This window comes from Urocitellus parryii, chromosome 16, assembly GCF_045843805.1.
Source record: "Urocitellus parryii isolate mUroPar1 chromosome 16, mUroPar1.hap1, whole genome shotgun sequence".
NCBI classification, from domain to species: Eukaryota; Metazoa; Chordata; class Mammalia; order Rodentia; family Sciuridae; genus Urocitellus; species Urocitellus parryii.
Window position 1 is genome coordinate 976,396 of NC_135546.1, and position 19,137 is coordinate 995,532.

General features: G+C 55.3%; 1 protein-coding gene across 1 annotated transcript in view; it reads left to right on the top strand.

Moving 5' to 3' along the window:
• Tafa1 (TAFA chemokine like family member 1) overlaps nt 1–19,137 on the top strand; it is a 601,800-nt gene that overhangs the window by 466,249 nt on the left and 116,414 nt on the right. The gene's annotated exons all lie outside the window — the stretch shown is intronic.

Genomic DNA, 19,137 nt, shown 5'->3' on the forward strand with positions numbered 1-19,137 from the left:
ATGGTTGGAAAATTGAGCCCCCCGTTTAAATACTTTGGCCTCAAGGCGTCACATGTCCCCTAAAATCACTTTTTATGAGCTAAAACTCATGAGTTTTATCTAACTTAACACTAGACGAACTTCAAGGGAACAGAGGGATGTAGTCCTCCGTATATTCAGAAGTTGACCAGAACCACAGACAGGTCAAACATCCCTAATCCCAAAATTCAAAATCCCCAAACTTAGAGCCCTGATGTGAGGCCCCAAGTGGTGAATTCCACACCATGAAACTGTTTCCTGCACAAACTTTTAAAAAGTCCTGTATACAATCACCTTCAGGGATTTGGTATGAGTTTGTGGTTAGGTTTGGGTTCCATAATCCCCAAGGTGACTCAGCATGGAATGCGGCAGCATCTGGACTCCAACATGGCTGGCCCCCAGCATCTCAGGGGGGAGATGCCCAACCTGTGTGGGTGCACCTCCGTTACAGAGCAGAGGCCGAGCTCGGAGCTGTGTTGTGTGGCTGTGCCGGCTTTCCAGGCTTCAAGGGAAAGATGTTTGCATTAAGGAAGGTTCTAGTTACGTAGCTTCCCGTTTTAAGGGAGCCTGGCTTGAGCTCTTTTACTCCACATAGGCTGGTAGAGCTTGGATAGCAGAAGGCATCATCCATTCTTTATAAACGGAGAGTGAGGGGCTTCCACCTGAGTGAGCACTTTGTTCCCAGGTGTCTGGGCTTCCCCTCACAGGTTTCCATGACATCTCGACTCATCATGAACCTACGGAGTGGCAAGGACGGTGTCTTCCCTACAGGGGGCAGACTCTCTGTGTGCTTGATCACATGCATGGTCTCGTAAAGAATTCCACGCCTCGGTTTTAAAACAGAAGAATCAGAACTGACTCTAGGTGCCGAGGGACTGAAAGTCCAGGTCATTCCAGTGGTGATGGGCACAGTGGGGTCATTTTCTTTTAGTTGGAGGATACCTGCTTTACTCAGCTCCTTTGCTGCTGTAACCAAAAGACCCGACAAGAACGATTTTGAGGAGGAAATTTTTATTTGGGGGCTGGTGGGTTCAGAGGTCTGAGTCCAGAGTTGGCCAACTCTCTTCTTTGAGGCCCGAGGTGAGGTAGAATGCCACGGTGGAAGCGTGTGGATGAGGGCAGCAGCTGGGAAATCGCCCCAGGAAGAAGAGAGAGAGCTCAGTGCACCAAGGACAAAATATAACCCCCAGAGGGACCCACCTCCTCCAGCCACACTCACCTGCCGAGAGCTACCGCCCGGTCAGTCCGTATCAGGGGATGAAGGCACCGATGAATGCCTCCTTGCTGTTTAACACATCCTACACAGTGCAAGGCGTGTGTTCATACGCACACACTCACACGTGACAGCATCACAGGGTACGGTTGATCATTTCCCAAATTTGGCAGGTCACAGAGTCCGTTTGACACAAAAATCCCCATTGATGCTAGAAGTTGCTGGATAAACGATCGTTGCTATCAATAGTCAGAGTGAACAAGCATTTGTCTTTGAATTATTTGCCCAAACAAAAATACCCTTAGAAGCAAATAACGTCCCACGACGTTGCTGACCACGTGGAAGATTTATTTACAAAAACACCCCCCTGTCGCTTGGCCAGGCTTTGATGCGTGGACTTTCTTTGCAGTTCCTGAATCACAGCCTGGTGCTTCCAACTGGTTCTGCACGTCTGCTCCTCCCTGACGTACTGACCTGAGTGGTGGGTCACTAGGACAGGGAGCCTTGGGCCAGGTGACCTGGGCTTGCAGCCTATCCCACCCTGAGCCCGCTGCCCGCCCTTGGGTGAAACACTTACTCTCCCCTGCGCCTGGCCTTCTTCTAATCTTGCCACGAGGAACACAGTACCTACTCAGCGGGGTTGTCAAGGACCACAGGCAAGGAGAGCTCTTCGCAGGGGACCAGGACCCTGGCCGAGTCCCAGACGCTTGCTGAGATGACAGTGATGCCTTGTGCTCCGGGTCTCGGCTCCTGCCTCCCCACCCTCCATGTGACTCTAGGTCCTTTGCATTCCCTTCTGTGTGTCTGTCTTCTCCCTCCTGTCTCAAAAGGAGCAGCACGGCATGCCCGAGACACCACGTCCCCGACCAATGCCATCCATTCCGTTTCCCAGGCACGTCCTGGTTCCTGTCAAACCAGATGCTCCTGTGTTCAAGTGCACAGCTTAAGGTCCTGGAGCCTGGACTTTGCTTAATGACTTTATCTTTGCTGTCCAAGCTCAAGCTCAAACTCTTGTCCCTGGGGAGTTCTGGGCTCCTTGTTACCAGTCTCTAGGGCTGTCGTCAACAACACTGGGATGAGGCCAGGCCTTAATTGTGACTTAAATAATGAAACTCGTCCATCCAATTCCACAGAGCCTTTTTGAGGTGGTCAGTGTTTATCGGGGCTCAGGAGATAAACTCCTGCTGGGAACCCCTGTTTGATTCCAGAGCCATTGCCTTTGGCGGCCCTGTGCCGTGAGTATGGAAGAGGCTGCCTGAAGGGGGTTCTGTTTACTGTGATTTCTGACCCAGAACCGGGAGCAGGCGGTGTTGTTCTCTGCTAGACTCGAGTTAGTACTGGGCCTCTCTTAAGAGCGTGTGGCCCCTCATGAAAGCCATACGTGGGCACTCGGGGGCTTTATTCTGTGCCATCTTCTACCTCACGTCCTTGGTAACACACTGCAGATGCCCACTGCTCTCTGGTCATCCTCACCGGAAACTTGTGAAAGAACCCTCGTGGTCTTTCTTCTAACCGATGACAGGGCGGGAGCTGAGGGGTCCTAAATATCGAGTCGGGCTTCAGGACTTGGCTTTCTGGTTCCAGACCCTGGGGAGGCCAATGCACAGAGGCTGTCTGGAGAGAGAGCCCCGTTGCGCCCCCTCCTGCCTGACGTCTGGTGATGGTGACTCAGTGGCTGCCTTGCTGGTGCTGTGTAACAAACGACCCCGAGCTCCGGGCTTAGCCGGCACTGATGTCCCCGTGGGCTGCCGAGCTGCTGGAGTCTGGCCCATCTCCTTGGGCCATCTGGGCTGAGGGTTGGACCACGTCTGGGCCGATGCCTTGGCTGTCCCCACCAAGACCCATGCTGAGGCTCGATCCCTCACTGGGGCGGTTTGAGAGGTGGCCCCTGGAAGGTTGGGGACTGGGGACGGAGGCTCCTGATGGATCCAGGCTGCTTCCTGGGGCGAGGGAGCGCTCCCTCCCGTGGGCTGGACTCAGCCTGCTCTAGCAGGTCCTCGCACAACTTCTCGGCCTCTTTGTCCCCTCCTTTCTTCCACACATGCCTCTGGCCCCTCTTTTTGGCTGTGCATGGAGCACTATGGCTGCCTAGTCTCGGACCTCCAGCCTCCCCTCTCTAGGAACACTCAGCCTCATTTTGTGGTGCAGCAGGAAAAATGGTGGGAGGCAGTCACGCCTCTCATTCTGGCTCAGGTTAAAGGGAAACGGCCTCTTAGGTCCAGCCTGCTCAGGGTCAGCAGCCAGAGAACATGCCCAGCTCTTCAGGACTTGGCCGGCAGTCACCTCTACCTGGGCAGCACTGGCTAGCACGAGTCCTGGGGACGAGACCAACATCAGAGTGACCAGAAGCATGGAGACTGAATTCTGGGAAAGGGCAGGCTCCGCAGAGTCCCAGAGATGACAAAGTCTGCGGAGATCCTTCCTGTTCTTCTCACTGTCACCGCATAATGCCACTGGATTCTGAGCATGGTGTTAAAAAGAACTTTGTACACCAAGTATTTCTATTATATGACTCTTATTAAAGTCATTCTTTATTCATTCTAACACTTTTCCCCATAGAAAACATAAAGGTGGACATGCACGCTACGAGAGCAGGGCTCAGCGTCCACCAGGGTTGCTGGAGCCCGGCTCAGCGTCCACCAGGGTTGCAATTTAAACGTATCTGTGGCTAGGTGGATGTGGCCAACCAAGTTTGACAAAGGCAAATTTAAGTCTTGTTCATTCTCAGAGGAGAAATGGCAATTGTGCGTTGAAAATGCTCCTTGTCTAAAAGCTCTTTGGATGCCTTGTTTGGTGGAGCTGCATTGAGGCTAAGAGTGGGACGATGTATTCTAAAATGCCGGCCGTGTTCCCGCAGAGTTTGACCAGTGAAAACAGGTGGTTCTGTGTGGAGTGAGAGGCGCCCAAGTCAGCTCTTGTCAGTGCCAAGGTGAAACACAACGGAGACCTGAGCAGTGGAGCCGATGGAAGTCAGAGAAGCCTTCCCTCTAGAAGAGGCAGCAGTGAATAGGGTCCTACAGAAGTGGGGAGCGCCAGTCGGTTCCCCAGAACACAGGGAGTCACACGGGCACCCACAGGAAGTCCCAGCTACTGAGTCGGAAAGCCCTCCTGGCACAGCACTGGAGCACCGGCTGGCTCGGAGCTGTGGCACTGTGCGTGGGTGGTGCACTGGGCACCTGGGGGAGGGGTCTTGCTAGGGAGACTGCTTCTGCAGGTGGTCACGGTCTTCCAAGGCCGGTCACACTTTTGGACCACCTGAGAGGTGGACGGTGAGAGTGCTTCTCCACCCTTTTGACCAGTTCTTCTGAAGGCAGGGTGGCGTCCAGGAGAAATGACCGCAAGCCCTCGCAAAAATAAGGAAAGAGGAATGAACCAGAGAACAAAGGCCACTCCTGCCCTCATGGCCCCCCGCCAGTGGCCGCGGCCTGGAGACGGGCACCAGGGTGTGAGTGAACGCAGAAGGGGTGTGTTCACTGGGACTTGCCTCCCCGTGGACAGCAGTGGTGTGGCTGGCTGGTCAGCTTCTGTTGTGGTTATATTTTCTGACTCTGTGCAGAGCTGACCAGAGCTCAGGCGGTTTCCTCGACGTGCTGGGCAAGGGGTGGTCTTCTTTACCCTGCATGGGTGCCGAACGCAGAGCTAGGTGAATTCAGCTAAAACATTAAGTACCATTCAGACACTTTTTTTTTTCTTTTCTTAACTGTACAAATCCCATGGAAAATAAGATTTTCATGTCTTAATTGTGATACCGAAAGTGTCTTTTTATTCTCAGCATGCTTGAGATAGCAAAGTAATTTTCGAGCGGCATGTGATTGTCTCAGACAGTCATGATTCAAATATTTAATCTAAAGGGAAAATTCCCAGAGCGCTTTTCTCATCTCTTCTCCGTTCCGTGGAGAATAAAAGCCTCGACTTTATAGGATCTGATATGATTTCCATTATTGGCATTACGCTGTAGGCAAATATCCTTCCAGAGGCGCGTCCCGCCTCCCGCGTGCCTGGCAAGTTGGGCGCCACAAAGGCCCCGTCTGGCCTGAACAATGGGAGCCGCCGCTGCCCTGTCATCTGCGGGGAGTTCATAACAATCATCTCCCTTTATGCAGCGCAGCCTCTAAGATCCAATAACGGATTCTTTGCACGCACGAGGCGTCGGCTTCCCTTTCAAAGCCCTCTCTCATTCACAGATCAAATTTCCTCTAGGTTAGCTGCTGTAACAGAGTGATTTCAGGTGGCCTGTGCAGGGTGGGCGGGAAGCCACAGATTGATTACCTGGGGACTGGATGGAAGGGACCTTCTTAGCAGGCCACTGGAGGCCCTGGGAGTCTTCTCAGGCACTCGGGAGAGAACGTCCACACGGGTTGGCTGTGTCTGGTTCAAAGCTGGCGATTCAACGTATCCCAAATAAACAGATGTTACAACTCCAGCCGCTTGTCTCCAGGGGTGGCCTTCAGGCCCCCCCCCCCGCCCCCAGCAAGTCTCCTGGGGAGATTCAAAATGCCGTTTCCCGGGCACCTCCTGGTCCTTCTCCGTCCTAATCTCCAGGGAAAGGAGACCAGAGGTTTAATTTAAAAAGAAAGAAGCTTGTGGCTCTTGGAGACCTGAGGGTTGAGGCTGACGGCTCTGTGCTGGGTAGTTTTACTCCCGGTCTTGGTCCTCAGGGATGGTACCTGTGACAGCAGCCTCCCTGGACGTGTGGTCGGGATGAGGAGGAGCTGCTCGCAGGCACCCCGGGCTACACAGAGTGTCACGGGTTTCCTGCAAGACACCCTGGCACTCAGCGCGCTAGGACCCTGAGCCCACCCCTGGCTCCAGGCAGTTCGACTTCAAACCACGCGTGTTTTGCGTGTTTTCCTACCTCCGCTCTTGATGATGGGTTATCTTTGTATAACTAGGTTTTCGGCCATTGCAGAGATAAAAAAAAAAAAAATCTACATGAGAATAAATGTGGACGGAGACCTAGAAGTTCTACTATCTGATCTGATTCAACATTCAAAGAGTCGTGCAGCAACATTTTGTGATACTTGATTATATTTTATGACATGCTATAATCTTTCATATATTTATCATATATAAAAGTGGCAATTTGAGGCATTTTATATTTCAAATGGTATATATAGTATATATTTAAATGACTGCTAATAAAAGGAGACGCTAGGTATCTTTTAGGCCTGGTGTGCACTAGGGTCCTTCATGACCTTATTAAGTCTGGGAGCCTCTGGGTTGAGTCACGAATCTTTGGAAATGCATTATGAGTGCAGTCTACCTGGCTCTAACTGCCGTGTCTGTCCCCAGGGCTTCCAAGAGCCCCATCTTACCCAGGAATGCCGGAGGCCTGGTGCGTGAGAACTGGCTGGGGTGCTCTCCCCAGACCCCTCAGCACTCAGACTGGGCTGGTGGTGTTCCTGAGAGGCCTCTCCTGGTGGGCTGGGGCCCCTGGGTTCTGACTTCAGTGGAGCCTTTACCTGTCAGTGACAGAGGAAGAGGGCAGCCACACAGGTCTGCAGAGTCTCTGCGGCCAGGCCCTGTGCTGTTGTGTGTTACTTAACCCTCCAGTGCCCCACCTTAAGTTCTTACAGCTCAGAGAGGTGTGAGTGAGGTTGGAGAGTCGAATTCAACACAGGCTACCAACACCAGAACTGACCTCACTCACTGACCACCCAGCAGCAGAACTGACCTCACTCACTGACTACCCAACACCAGAGCTCACTCACTGACCACCCAACACCAGAACTCACTCACTGACCACCCAACAGCAGAACTCACTCACTGACCACCCAACAGCAGAACTCACTCACTGACCACCCAACACCAGAACTCACTCACTGACCACCCAACAGCAGAACTCACTCACTGACCACCCAACAGCAGAACTCACTCACTGACCACCCAACACCAGAACTCACTCACTGACCACCCAACAGCAGAACTCACTCACTGACCACCCAACACCAGAACTCACTCACTGACCACCCAACAGCAGAACTCACTCACTGACCACCCAACAGCAGAACTCACTCACTGACCACCCAACAGCAGAACTCACTCACTGACCACCCAACAGCAGAACTCACTCACTGACCACCCAACAGCAGAACTCACTCACTGACCACCCAACACCAGAACTCACTCACTGACCACCCAACACCAGAACTCACTCACTGACCACCCAACACCAGAACTCACTCACTGACCACCCAACAGCAGAACTCACTCACTGACCACCCAACAGCAGAACTCACTCACTGACCACCCAACAGCAGAACTCACTCACTGACCACCCAACACCAGAACTCACTCACTGACCACCCAACACCAGAACTCACTCACTGACCACCCAACACCAGAACTCACTCACTGACCACCCAACACCAGAACTCACTCACTGACCACCCAACAGCAGAACTCACTCACTGACCACCCAACAGCAGAACTCACTCACTGACCACCCAACAGCAGAACTCACTCACTGACCACCCAACACCAGAACTCACTCACTGACCACCCAACAGCAGAACTCACTCACTGACCACCCAACAGCAGAACTCACTCACTGACCACCCAACACCAGAACTCACTCACTGACCACCCAGCAGCAGAGCTCACTCACTGACCACCCAACACCAGAACTCACTCGCTGACCACCCAACACCAGAACTCACCCTCTGACCACCCAACACCAGAACTCACTCACTGACCACCCAACACCAGAACTCATCGTTACTCACTGACCACCCAACACTAGAACTCATGCTTACTCACTGACCACCCATAGCAGAACTCAATCACTGACCACCCAACAGTAGCACTCACTCGCTGACCACCCAACACTAGAACTCATGCTTACTCACTGACCACCCATAGCAGAACTCACTCACTGACCACCCAACACTAGCACTCACTTGCTGACCACCCAGCAGCAGAACTCCCTCTTGCTCACTGACCACAGAGGTGCTAAGGCTGACGTAGGTTCCTTTACCAGCTTCATCAGAGAGAAGTGAGTCTAGAGCCTGATTCCAAGGGGTGGCCACCACTTGGACTCTGGAGAGTGTCGGCCTTCACTAGTGGCCTGCCTCCAGGGGACCACTTTGGACCAGACCTGCAGTTGGCCTCTACGGACCTGCTCACTGCTGAAAGAGTGCCACCCAGGTGGAGGACGGGAGCAGAGGAGCAAAGGGAGCCCCTGGGCCATGCTGGAGGCCTAGGTGCAGAGGTCTGAACCTCTGAACGGGGGCCATCAGCACCAGGTGCTCCCCACGTGCTGTGGCTCTGTCACTGTGTCCTGCTTCTACCCAGGAGCGCAGTTTCCAGAGACAAGGAAAGTGGACATAGAGCTGCTCCTCTACGTGGACAGATCCTCCCACTGAAGGAAAGAGAAGAGGGATGATCTGCTCAGAGAGAAGGAAGCCACAGGAAGTCGTGGGAGATCAGCGTCTGCCGATGAGGGCCAAGGAGAACAGGGGCGCCCGCCGAGGGGACCCCGGGATCAGGGTGCAGCCCGGCAGTGAGGCAGGTGGGGCCTGTCACTCGGCTTCCGCTCTCACCTATGAAACAGCAAGAAGGCACAACAGGCCTGAGCTAGCAGCACAGTGCTCCCAACCTGTGGTGCTGGGACTGGGCTCTAGAAGAGAACCTGGACAACCACACGCATCCCAGGAAATGCATCAAGTAGGAAAGGTGGGTGCAGAGACGCCCGAGTCTGCTTAGTAACGTCATGCGCCCTCTCTTAGGGACAAAGCCAGGAAAGACTGACCCGAGGGCCGCCCGTTGTGCAAGGTGCCCGCTCTGCCAGCCAACTGCAAGTCGGCAGAGGACTGTTCTAGAAGGATTGCCTGCTCAGCAGCTGCTCTTCCTGCACCGTCATCTCGGGACCTCCCTGGCTGCACAGGGTCAGCTCCGTCTACTGAGGACCTGGAGGGCTCTCAGCACTGGAAGAACAGGCCTTGTGCCCGAGGGCCTAGAGCTCTGGGGCTGTTGTCCGCAGGCCTGTCCACTACACAGCACTTGGCTTGCCTGACCCAGAACCTTGACTGGGTGGGCACAGGGGAAGCCGCAGCAGCTGGAATGTCTGCCAGCATCAGGACCCGGGAGGGTCGTCCAGTGCCAGCACTTCACAAGGACAGCACTGGGTTTCATGGCCTGGTGGCCGGCATTTTCCGCACCTCTTGGTTGACCAGTGCTTCATGTATAGATTGGTTTATGTCAACTCATTTAAATCCCAAGAAAGCCTCAGAGGTTTCAAGACACAAGGTAACTCGCACACAGTCACATGCTCTGACGAGAGTTTCCGCAGTTTAAATAATGACGGTATCGGGGCTTCCCCGCCTCTTTCCCTGAGGTGAGAAGGAAGAGTGATCTTTGCAGCGTGCTGGGATAAAGATACGCAACGGGTCCAACCAGAGAGCTGGGCGCTGAGTGTCCAGACCTAAGACGCACGGACTGCGACTTCCCACTCCCCCGGACCTTCCTGCCGGGACCTGGCACTGCCTCAGGAAGGGGCTGCGCAGCAGTCAGTCTGTCTGGTCCACTGTGGGGCAGGACCTTGCTGTCACCCCATGCCACCTGCAGGGAGACGTCCAGCTCTTGGCTCCGGGTGCTGTGCGGCATCTTGCTCCTCTGCAGCGTCCTCAGCACTTAGAAAGAGTGATCTTCACTGTGGCTCTCCCTGAGACTGGGCTTCCCTTTCACACCTTCTCCAGGTTCTGGGGTCTGGTTCCTCACTTAACAGGGGGCCCTGGGTGAAGCACTACCCCGGGCACCCCCCCTTCTCTGCTGAGGCTGAGCGCTGTCCAGGGCTCAGGCCAGCGCTGCTCATTCTGCTCTCGGTGCAGACCGCCTTTCTTCCCTCCAGGTCCTCTCAGGGAACATGTGGTGTGGCACCCAGTGCCTTCAGAGTGGCATGGTGACGCTCTTGGACAGGCTTGCAACTTTATTTTGTAATGGATCAGCCAGTACACATTTTAGGTTTGGCATGCCACACACACGTGGTCTCCGCTGCCCCACGACATCAGCCATAGATGTAAGCGAATTGCTGTGTGTGTTCCAGGAAAAGTTTATTCACCTAACAGGCTCAGCGTTAGGCGGCTTTGGGCCCCCGAGAGCAGACTTGGAGCATGGGAATTCAGCTCCGATTCCGTCTCCTAGATCACTAATTTGGGCTTTACATTTTTTCTAACGGGAGACGAGAGATCCCTTTTTGATGGCCTCATGTCTTCTCGTGAAAGGCGGGCGGGTTGAAGGGTCCGTTTGGGGCTCTCCCCTTTGATCCTTCTTTGCAGCTTGCTCTCGGGAGTGCCTCGGAGAGCTCTGCTCCTGTGGGGATTCCTTCTCTGTATCTCTCCACTGGAAAACCCGTCCACAGGGGCTTCGGGTGGGGAGCAGATGGCATTGTGCAGAGGCCGCCAGTCCTGATGCTGCCCTTTGCTAACTAACTGCACAAGCTGACTTCTCAGCGCGCCAACACGCCCGTTCTGTGGGGCAGACCCTCCTCCCAGGCCACTGGAAGGCAGAAGTCCTCGCAGCGGGTGCCCCGGCTTCTGGCCTTGTCTCTTGCCGGCTTTGCTATCTATAGCATGTCACGGACCCCTCCAGACTTGAGTGTCCTTCCCAGAAGGCAGAGTGAGCCCCTGCAGGAGCTGAGGGAGATTCGCAGGTGCCATACTGCAGGGTTATGTACTGAGTCTGCCCTGAGCCCTGTTGTTCTCACCATTCCTGAAGGTGGTGGGTGCTTCTCAATTTCCAAGCTGGGGGCGGGTATTCCGAACAGTGTGCGTCTGAACCGTGTTGTCTTCCGCTGTCAAACACACTTGGCTACTTAAAAACCAGCAATTTCATCTTTGCCTTTCTGCATGAGCTGGAGATTGGGGGAGACATCATTCGCAGCTACGCGAGGCCTCTTTTCCCACTTTTACTCCTGTGGGTGCACTGGGGAGGCTAGAGGAGGCGTATTTGGGCCGTAAGACCCCACTAGGGCCTTTCTTATTTTTCCCCCCGAGCTATTAGTAAGGTTGGCCCCTAAAACACCAATGAACTATGAGGGATTCTATCTCCCTGCAGTTCTGAAATATTTCGACCCAGGCTTCTTTATAACCTTTGTTTTCTTCCCTCCCTCCTCCACCCAAAGAACCTCTGAAAGCAATTTTTAAAACTCAACATGAAACGTAAGGATGCATTACTGCAATCCCTCCGCAGCCGCAGGGCTCACGTTCCCTCAGGAAAAGTGGCGTGTTGGGAAGCCGCAGCTGGAGGATCAAGGGCTGGGCAGAGGCAGCAGGGACGGCTCTGAGGGGTGGCCAGAGGCGGCCGATGGAGCTTCCGGGAGGCTCTGTGTCTCAGTCGAACTGGACTTCTTATGCCGACACCTCGTTAAAAGGCGGATGCAGATCTGCTCCTTGTTCCATTGTGGGGAACTGGTTTTTCTTTCTGGAAACTTCTCCTGAATCACTTCTCTGTGTATTTGTGACATTGTGTTTATTTTCCAAGGGCCACCCCCTCTCTGTGCTGGAGTTGGGCCAGCGAGGGCAGAGCACACCGCCAGACAGGCCTCTCCTGCGGGTCAGTCCTCTTACCGGGCCCTGACTGTCCCTCGGTTGCCTCACCTCTGTGCACAGGCCAGTGGGCTCTGCCCCTCTCTGCACAGACCGTCACAGCCTGCCTCCTTCAGTGCTCGGCTCCTGAGTCGCATGTGCAGATGGACGGCTGTTCCTAGGTGGACAGCGTGCCCTCCTCACCATTTGCAGGTCCCTGCCCTTGCCGCTCTCTCAGGGGTTGGGAGGCTTCGGTGATTTCTTGGACCCGGTGGCTCTGAGCGCAACTCGAGGATCAGCTTTGTGTTCACAGCCACCGTCTGCTTTCCGTGCACCAGGGGCTGTGGGCAAGTCCAGGACACAGGGGGAGAACTGAATGTCCAGGAAAGAGAATAATCAAGCCCGAGGCCCAGAGCAGGGGAGGAAGGCGAGCAGGAGGAGGAAGAGGAGCACCTGCCCAACGGGAGCCCGTTCCAGGCCCACCTGGGGGAACCGCGTGAGAGACCTCAGGACCTCTGGGGGGCCCACTGCATCCCAGCGTGGACTGAGAGACAGAAGGCTGAGGCACCGTGCAGAGCCACCCAGCCCTGGCCTGCGCGGTACCCAGCAGAATCCACGGGACTCCAGCACCACACCTCATCTCGTCCCTGCACGCAGAGAGGGACTGGGCCCGAGGGGAGGCCTTGGCAGCTGTGGGCTGCAGGAGCCAGCTGACCCACAGCTCTGGCCACAGGGGCTTTGCTTCCTTAGAAAACTTTCTGAAAACTCCACACGAGACTTTAGATTCCAGTCATGAGGTCTGCCTTTCCAACCCCTTTTAGTTCAGAGGGACATTTTTTATTAAATTAATTATGATATTTAAAAAGTCACACATTCCACATGAAAGATGGGGATCTCACACTTCTCCCGAGACCTCCGTAGCCAGGTGGTGAGAACCCTGTCTCCCAGAGCTCAAGATAAGCTGGAGCGACCGCTGTGGCCCCTCCGACACGGCACGGCCCTGGGCTTCGCCCGGGTCTCCTCTGCTCTCTTCCCGTAGAGGCCAGTGACAGGGTGGCCATGCTTCCCGGCCCTCCTGTGGCAGCGGCAGGGGGCAGGACTTCTACTGCCCTCACGCCTCGCGGTCACTGCAGCCCTGCAGAAGCACTGTGCTTGCACCGCCTGGGCAGCAGGTGTCCACGTGGGGAGCTGGAGAGGTGCCTGCCAGGCCCCAGGCTGCGGGAAGTTCAGGTCTGCCACAGCCCCACTCTCAGTCCACCTCACTGACCGTCCTGAGGGTGGAGATCAGGGCTGCGGCCCTGGAACAGTACAGGGCTACTGTGGTGACCCCGGTCAGGGGAAGCGGACTGCAGCATGACTAAAACGTGTCTTCCACTCCCCAGTTTCCAACCCAGGCTCCCCCACCTCACGGGGACGCCTGCAGCCGGGCACTTGGCCCCCTGTCTCGCTTCCCCGTTGGTAAGCTGGACTTGCAGCAGGAGGTGCTGTGCGGGTTGTCGTGCCGGGGAGATGTGGGGAGAGGGAAGAGCAGTCCCTGGCCCTGCGCGTGACGGCCGTCACCACCCCGTCACCCCAGTGGCCTGGTGACAACCTGGAGCCAGACGGCGTCATGACTGTGGGCATTTGCACGTGGTGAGGAGCGCTGGGCACGGGCTTTGTGAACTGAGCGTGCTTTATGTGGCTCCCGGGGAATTCGGACCAAGTAAGGGAGAGCTGGAGGGGAACAGGTGGTTCAGCGTCATGGCAGGCTCCTTGTGGTCAGAGGAAGGCAGACGTGGGTGGGTCGCTCGTCAGGCGCTGGGCAGCCTGCCACTCAGGGTGCCCAAGCAGAGACCAGACGACGCTGCCAGGGCTGTGACAGGCTGCTGTTCCCGCTGGTAGCCACAGGCTACTTGTGACCATTTAAATTATTCAGAATTAAATGAAATTAAAATTCAACGCTTTAACCACACTCTCCACGTTCCAAGTGCTAAGAGCAGGAGCCACTTTGTTAGATGACACCAGTGTGTACTGTTTCCACTCCCGTGGAAAGGCCTATTAGTAGGACAGCTCTACTCTCCGTGCCCAGTGCACGGGCAAGGTCGGCACAGGAAGCAGGAAGCAGAACAAAGGAAGGAGTCGCGGTACTGAGTGGTGGAACTGCTGGATTTCAGACTCCCGTGGGGGCCCAGGCAAAGCTCCGCTGCTGGGCCCCAGTTTCCCCGCCTTTGACCACAGCTGGCCTTGGGCGGATTGTGAGTTTCGCTGTCGATTCAGGCTCAGCATCTGACACGAGGCAGGGTGCCCAGACGCTTGGATCTTGTCTGACAGCAGAGCCTGTGGAGCCAGCCATCTTAGTGACAGGCAGCAGCAGCGGGCAGAGCTCTCCAAGGTTGGTGGCCGCCACCAGTGCGTTGACCGTGGGCTGTACCCACCTGCGCTCACCTCCTTGTGCAGAGCACCTCCCTTGGTCCTGACTACACAGGAGGAGGCTGACAGGCGGGCACTGCCCGAGGTGCCGTGGTGCTCCATCACGGCCTGGGAGAGTCGGAAGGCCCGGGTGCCCGCCCGTGCAGCAGTTCACGCTCAGGGCTGCACAGCTGGCCACTGGACCCAGGTCCCCACAGCCCTTTACAACCCTGCTCACTTCCTTGCCTGTAGGACCTGTGAGTGAGGTCCCTGAGGGTTGACACCACGGTGTCCTTTGTCATACAGACATAAAGAGACCTTGCCAAGCACAGCAGGCACTCAGACAACCATGTGCCTGTGAGGTCCGTCTCTTCTGTGTCCCCCAGAACTGTGAGACCCCACGAGAACCCCACGACCTTGTGCACCGTGGGCAGGGGCAGCTCTTGCACAGAGCGGTGAGAGAGGTTCTCATTTGGAGCTCCCTCCTTGGTGGCTTGTGGGTCTCAATCAGCACAGCAAGTGCCCACCAGGTTACGTCTGTCACCACTCTAATCCCCGGTCTGCGCCCGCAGCCGTGGGACGACCTGTGGACCACCAGGGCTGCACTCAGGGAGGAGGGTCCCAGGCTGCCGGGGACCGCCAGGCGTCCTTTGTGTTAATTTTGTGGTGGTTGCTCCTTGTCTTAAACAGCTGTGGTAACGCTCACTAACTTGTAGACGCCTTCCAGCCTTCCATTCTGAAGCTAGATCTCCCCATGCTAGCTAATGGCTGTCCCTCTGCTGAGCCAGCCATGTCGAGAAGGCCGGTCAGCTAAGTAATGGTCAGTTAAAGAGGTGTTGTTGAGACCAAGCCAGGGGACAAGAGGACTGTTGGCGCTCTTCCTGGGTTGGGGCTCTTGCTGGTTGGGTGTCGGTCAGCCTGGAGGTGGAAGGACCAGACGTCCAGTGTCCTTCGTGGGGGTGTGATTCCTGTTGAGTTTTTGCAGTAACAACTGTGCGGGTTCAAGGACGTGTGAGAAAAGTGGCCCTTTTTATTTTCTTTTCGGGGGGAGGGTACCAGGGATTGAACTCTGGGGCACTCGACCACTGAGCCCCATCCCCAGCCCTATTCTGTATTTTATTTAGAGACAGGGTCTCACTGAATGGCTTAGTGTCCCGCTCTTACTGAGGCTGGCTTTGAACTGTGATCCTCCTGCCTCAGCCTCCCAAGCCGCTGGGATTACAGGCGTGCACCACTGTGCCTGGCTTGGAGGTGGCCCTCTATATGTTGGATATAAAATCCTGGAAATAGAGAAAAAACTTTAAAAGATAGTGTGATATAAGACCAGGAGCGTCTTCAAACACTACCCCAAATGCTTCTTAGATGGGTCTGCGTGTTGGCTCACGTGCTTTGGTGCTGTTTTTCCCCAAAGCGCTGTGTATTGGCTAAGTCTGGCCACAGCAGGTCACTCAGGTGGCATTTCCAGGGTGTCAATACTCAACACAGCCGTTTATTCTTATCACATTGATAAAACCAAAAGCCAAAAGATCTCTATCCAGTACTCCCGGAGTTACCATCGACAGATCTGTGTTTTCAGACACCTTTCTATCCTCCTATAGACTCTGTGCCTGGTTTAAGTGGCTTTTACAAAAAAAAAAAAAAATGGAGTCGTTCTCGTTCTGCACCTTGATTTTCTTACTTTGATATCATGGTCACTTTCCGTGTCCCGTGGGGTTAATGATAACCCCCATGATTGACAGCAGCCGCAGCCGGTCCACACTGAGGACACCCTGTGTGGCCAGTGCTGCAGCAGGATCCTGCGTGGGCTGTCCCCCGACCTCTCACTGACCTGAGGCCTTACTCTGGTCCCATGGCGGCACCATCCACTCCCAGGCAGAGGGGCTGGAGCTTGGAGGGGGGCCCTTGCCCAGGGAGGCAAGGCAGTGACGGTGGGCTCTCAGCCCTGTGCCCCTGGCTTGGTTTACGGGTGTCTCCCGGGCCCCCGTTGAAGGATAAACGTAGGCACTTACAGACTGCAGCTCGTCTGCCGATCATGGGTCGGTCCTCGAGGGCTGCGTGTGGTGGGGCTTTGGCATCAGGAGAAAGAACCATTTGACTGCTGGTGGTAGAGAGTCCCCAGGTGGGGTCAGTCGGTGGCACCTTTGAGTTTCACTTCGCTCTTTATTTTCGACTTTCTGTGACTTCACAGGAGCCCAGAGAGGTGGCGCTGTCTTAGCGTTGCAGTTAAATGATTTTTATAGACACCCCCCAACTTGGCCTGACCCAGCCCCTGTGCTGATGCCCTGCCTGCTCCCTCCGACCTCCAGCCCCCTCCTCGCCAGCTGCTGTGCTGACCCCTGGTCACGGAGTGCAGCTCGTCTTGAAAGATGGCCCGGCCTTGGGGACTGTGGAGCTGGGGCCGGGTGCTAATGACGTCACCATGGCCTTAGACTTAGGCGTGGAAACCTCTCGTTAGCGTTATGGAGATGACAGTGATCCTCCACGGCTGGCGTTTTGAACCCCGAGTATATCCCCTGAGTGGCCTGAATTGATTTTCTGCTTCCAGACCTCAGTCTGCCTCAGAGACTTAATCCTGTCTGAGCAGAATCGACTCACGGGGAGAGAAGTAATTGAGTACCGCCTCCTGACGTGCACCTCCTGAGTACTCGCCGTTGTAACCAAAGCCCTCTCCTCGCGCGGATCTGCTGGAGATCATCGACTGCAGGCCCAGTGTACCCCTGCCCACTCTCAGGCCAGACACCATGCTAATCACGGTCCTTCCTCACTGGGAGCCCTCCTCGGTGACAGTTCACACAAGCTCGAGCATGCGACTCGCTTCTCGTGTGTCCTGTTGCAAAAGGGATACCCTTCAGGTAGTGCTGGTCAGATTCTAACAACTCCCAGGTCGGCCTCTGGGGTGGGCAAACACTGACCCTCTGAGAGATGTCCCCCTCTCATCCACAGAATCTGTGAGTAGGTCACGTCACCTCGCCTGAAGAGAGAGGTTAAGGCACAGGTAGAGTTGAGGTTGCCGGAGGTCGTCTGGACCCTGTGGGCTGGCCCAGGCTGATCACAGGCCTCTTGACAACTGACCAGCAGAGCAGACTGCAGGACACCGTGGGAGGACGGCCTGCCCTCCTCACCAGCTGCCCAGGTGCAGGACGGGGCAGGCCACCAGCCGGGAGTGCAGGAGGCCTGCTGCAGGAGAAGGCAAGGAAAGAGGAGGGGCACGGCTCTGGTGACCTGGAGGTGAGCCTGGCCAGACCCAGTCAGACTTCAGGCGGCAGACTGTAGGGTAACAGATCTGCAGTGTTTTACCCCCAGGTCTGCGGCAATCTGTGATGGCAGCATTAAGGAACCCAGGTGACCGTCCCATACTGCTTCCGAGAACACCACGTCACGGCTGCAGCACAACACCACCTCATCGTCAAAGCAGGGCCCTTCCCCTCCAAGGAGCCACCCGCTTCCATACGGATTCGTTCTCCAGCCTCCTAGTGGGATCTGGATGTGAGAAACCTCAGTAGAGCATTGACCAACTGCAAGGGGACGTGCCCCTTGTTGTCCTGCATCCCCTCCTGCCCCCGGGTGCTGTTGGCACAGAATCCTAGTCTCCTCAAGAGCGGACGCCAGCTTCACTTCCACCGGACATTCGCAGGCAGAGGATCCAGGGCAGAAGGAAAAGGGCAAATTCACCATATCAACGACGCAACGGCCGCGCTGTGTGTGTGTGTGTGTGTGTGTGTGTGTGTGTGTGTGTGTGATCACAAATGCTCATGCCGCAGGTTGCCGATTTCAAGTGGGTACCACTAATATTGTCAGAGTTAGTCATTTGAAATACAGTCTACACATAAGTTTGACATATGCTGCTATTTGAATTCGCAGCTTGGCCTTCCGCGGAGCCACAGCGACGCTAGAATCCCCGATTCGTATGGAAAACGCTCACATTTTATGCGGAAACAGAAATCACTGTAGCATGCACGAACATGCTGTCAACATATGACAGCCAGGAAAAGTTTTACTGTGCTCTAATGAAAACCGAAATTTATGAATATCGGCTGTTATTTATTGACTATGAGAGAGAGCCGCGGAGAGGCTTTTAAATCATGGAGTTCAGCGTTCACGAGAAATAATGTTATGTTTCTAGTCTCTCCTATTTTGATGAATAAGGTGTGGCATGGTTCTATTCTCGAGAAGGGATGTGGCTGAAAGCTCTCCTCCTGTCACGTGAAGAAGGATCTCGTGACGGTCCTGAAGTGTCTAAGTGTCTGTTGGAAGGGCAGAAGTCAGCCTCTGAGGAGGGCCGTCTCCTCCGAGTGGAGAGCCAGAGGAACCGGTTCCATGTAGCACTGTTAACCGCGAGGGCGCCGTCCCCGGCACGGGCGCCTGCTGCACCCTTCGTAAGAGTGGCCCTGGCCGTGGTGCAACCCACCTGTGAGGAGAGCCTTCCTCCCGTCTCTCAGAGGGCACCGTGTCTGGGAGGGACGTGAACTAACCTGAGTCCCCAGAGCAGTGGGTGGCAGTTACGTAGTTCTGATATTCCATCTCTGACCTACTAGAGCCAGTCCAACAGGTCCCCCGCTTTGCACCGGATGGTGCCGTACACTGGAATGGCCATCTAGCAGAGGAGACCAAACGTCTTTTATACCTCATGTCAGTGGAGCGTCCAGCGCTCAGGCCGGCTTTGTGTACTGCTGAGATTCAGGGTTTAGTTTAATAGGAGTGTGGCCACTGGGCACCAGGATGTGCGATCCTCTGGGTGCGTTTCTGGGATGGAGCATGGTTTCCAACATGGGATTCACGGGCCTCGCGTAGCTTCAGGAGGTGGGTGGTGAGCTCGCTTCTGTGGGGAGCACCGAGCAGCAGGGCGTTTGTAAGGAGGGTTGGGAACAGCAAGCAAGGTCTCAGGGACTTGAGATAAGAAGGTGGGACTAACGACCGGAGGCAGGTGGTTGGGACAAGCCCAGTCACCGGGTGTGGGGTGACATACATAGGGAGAGGGTCCACAGGGGAATACTT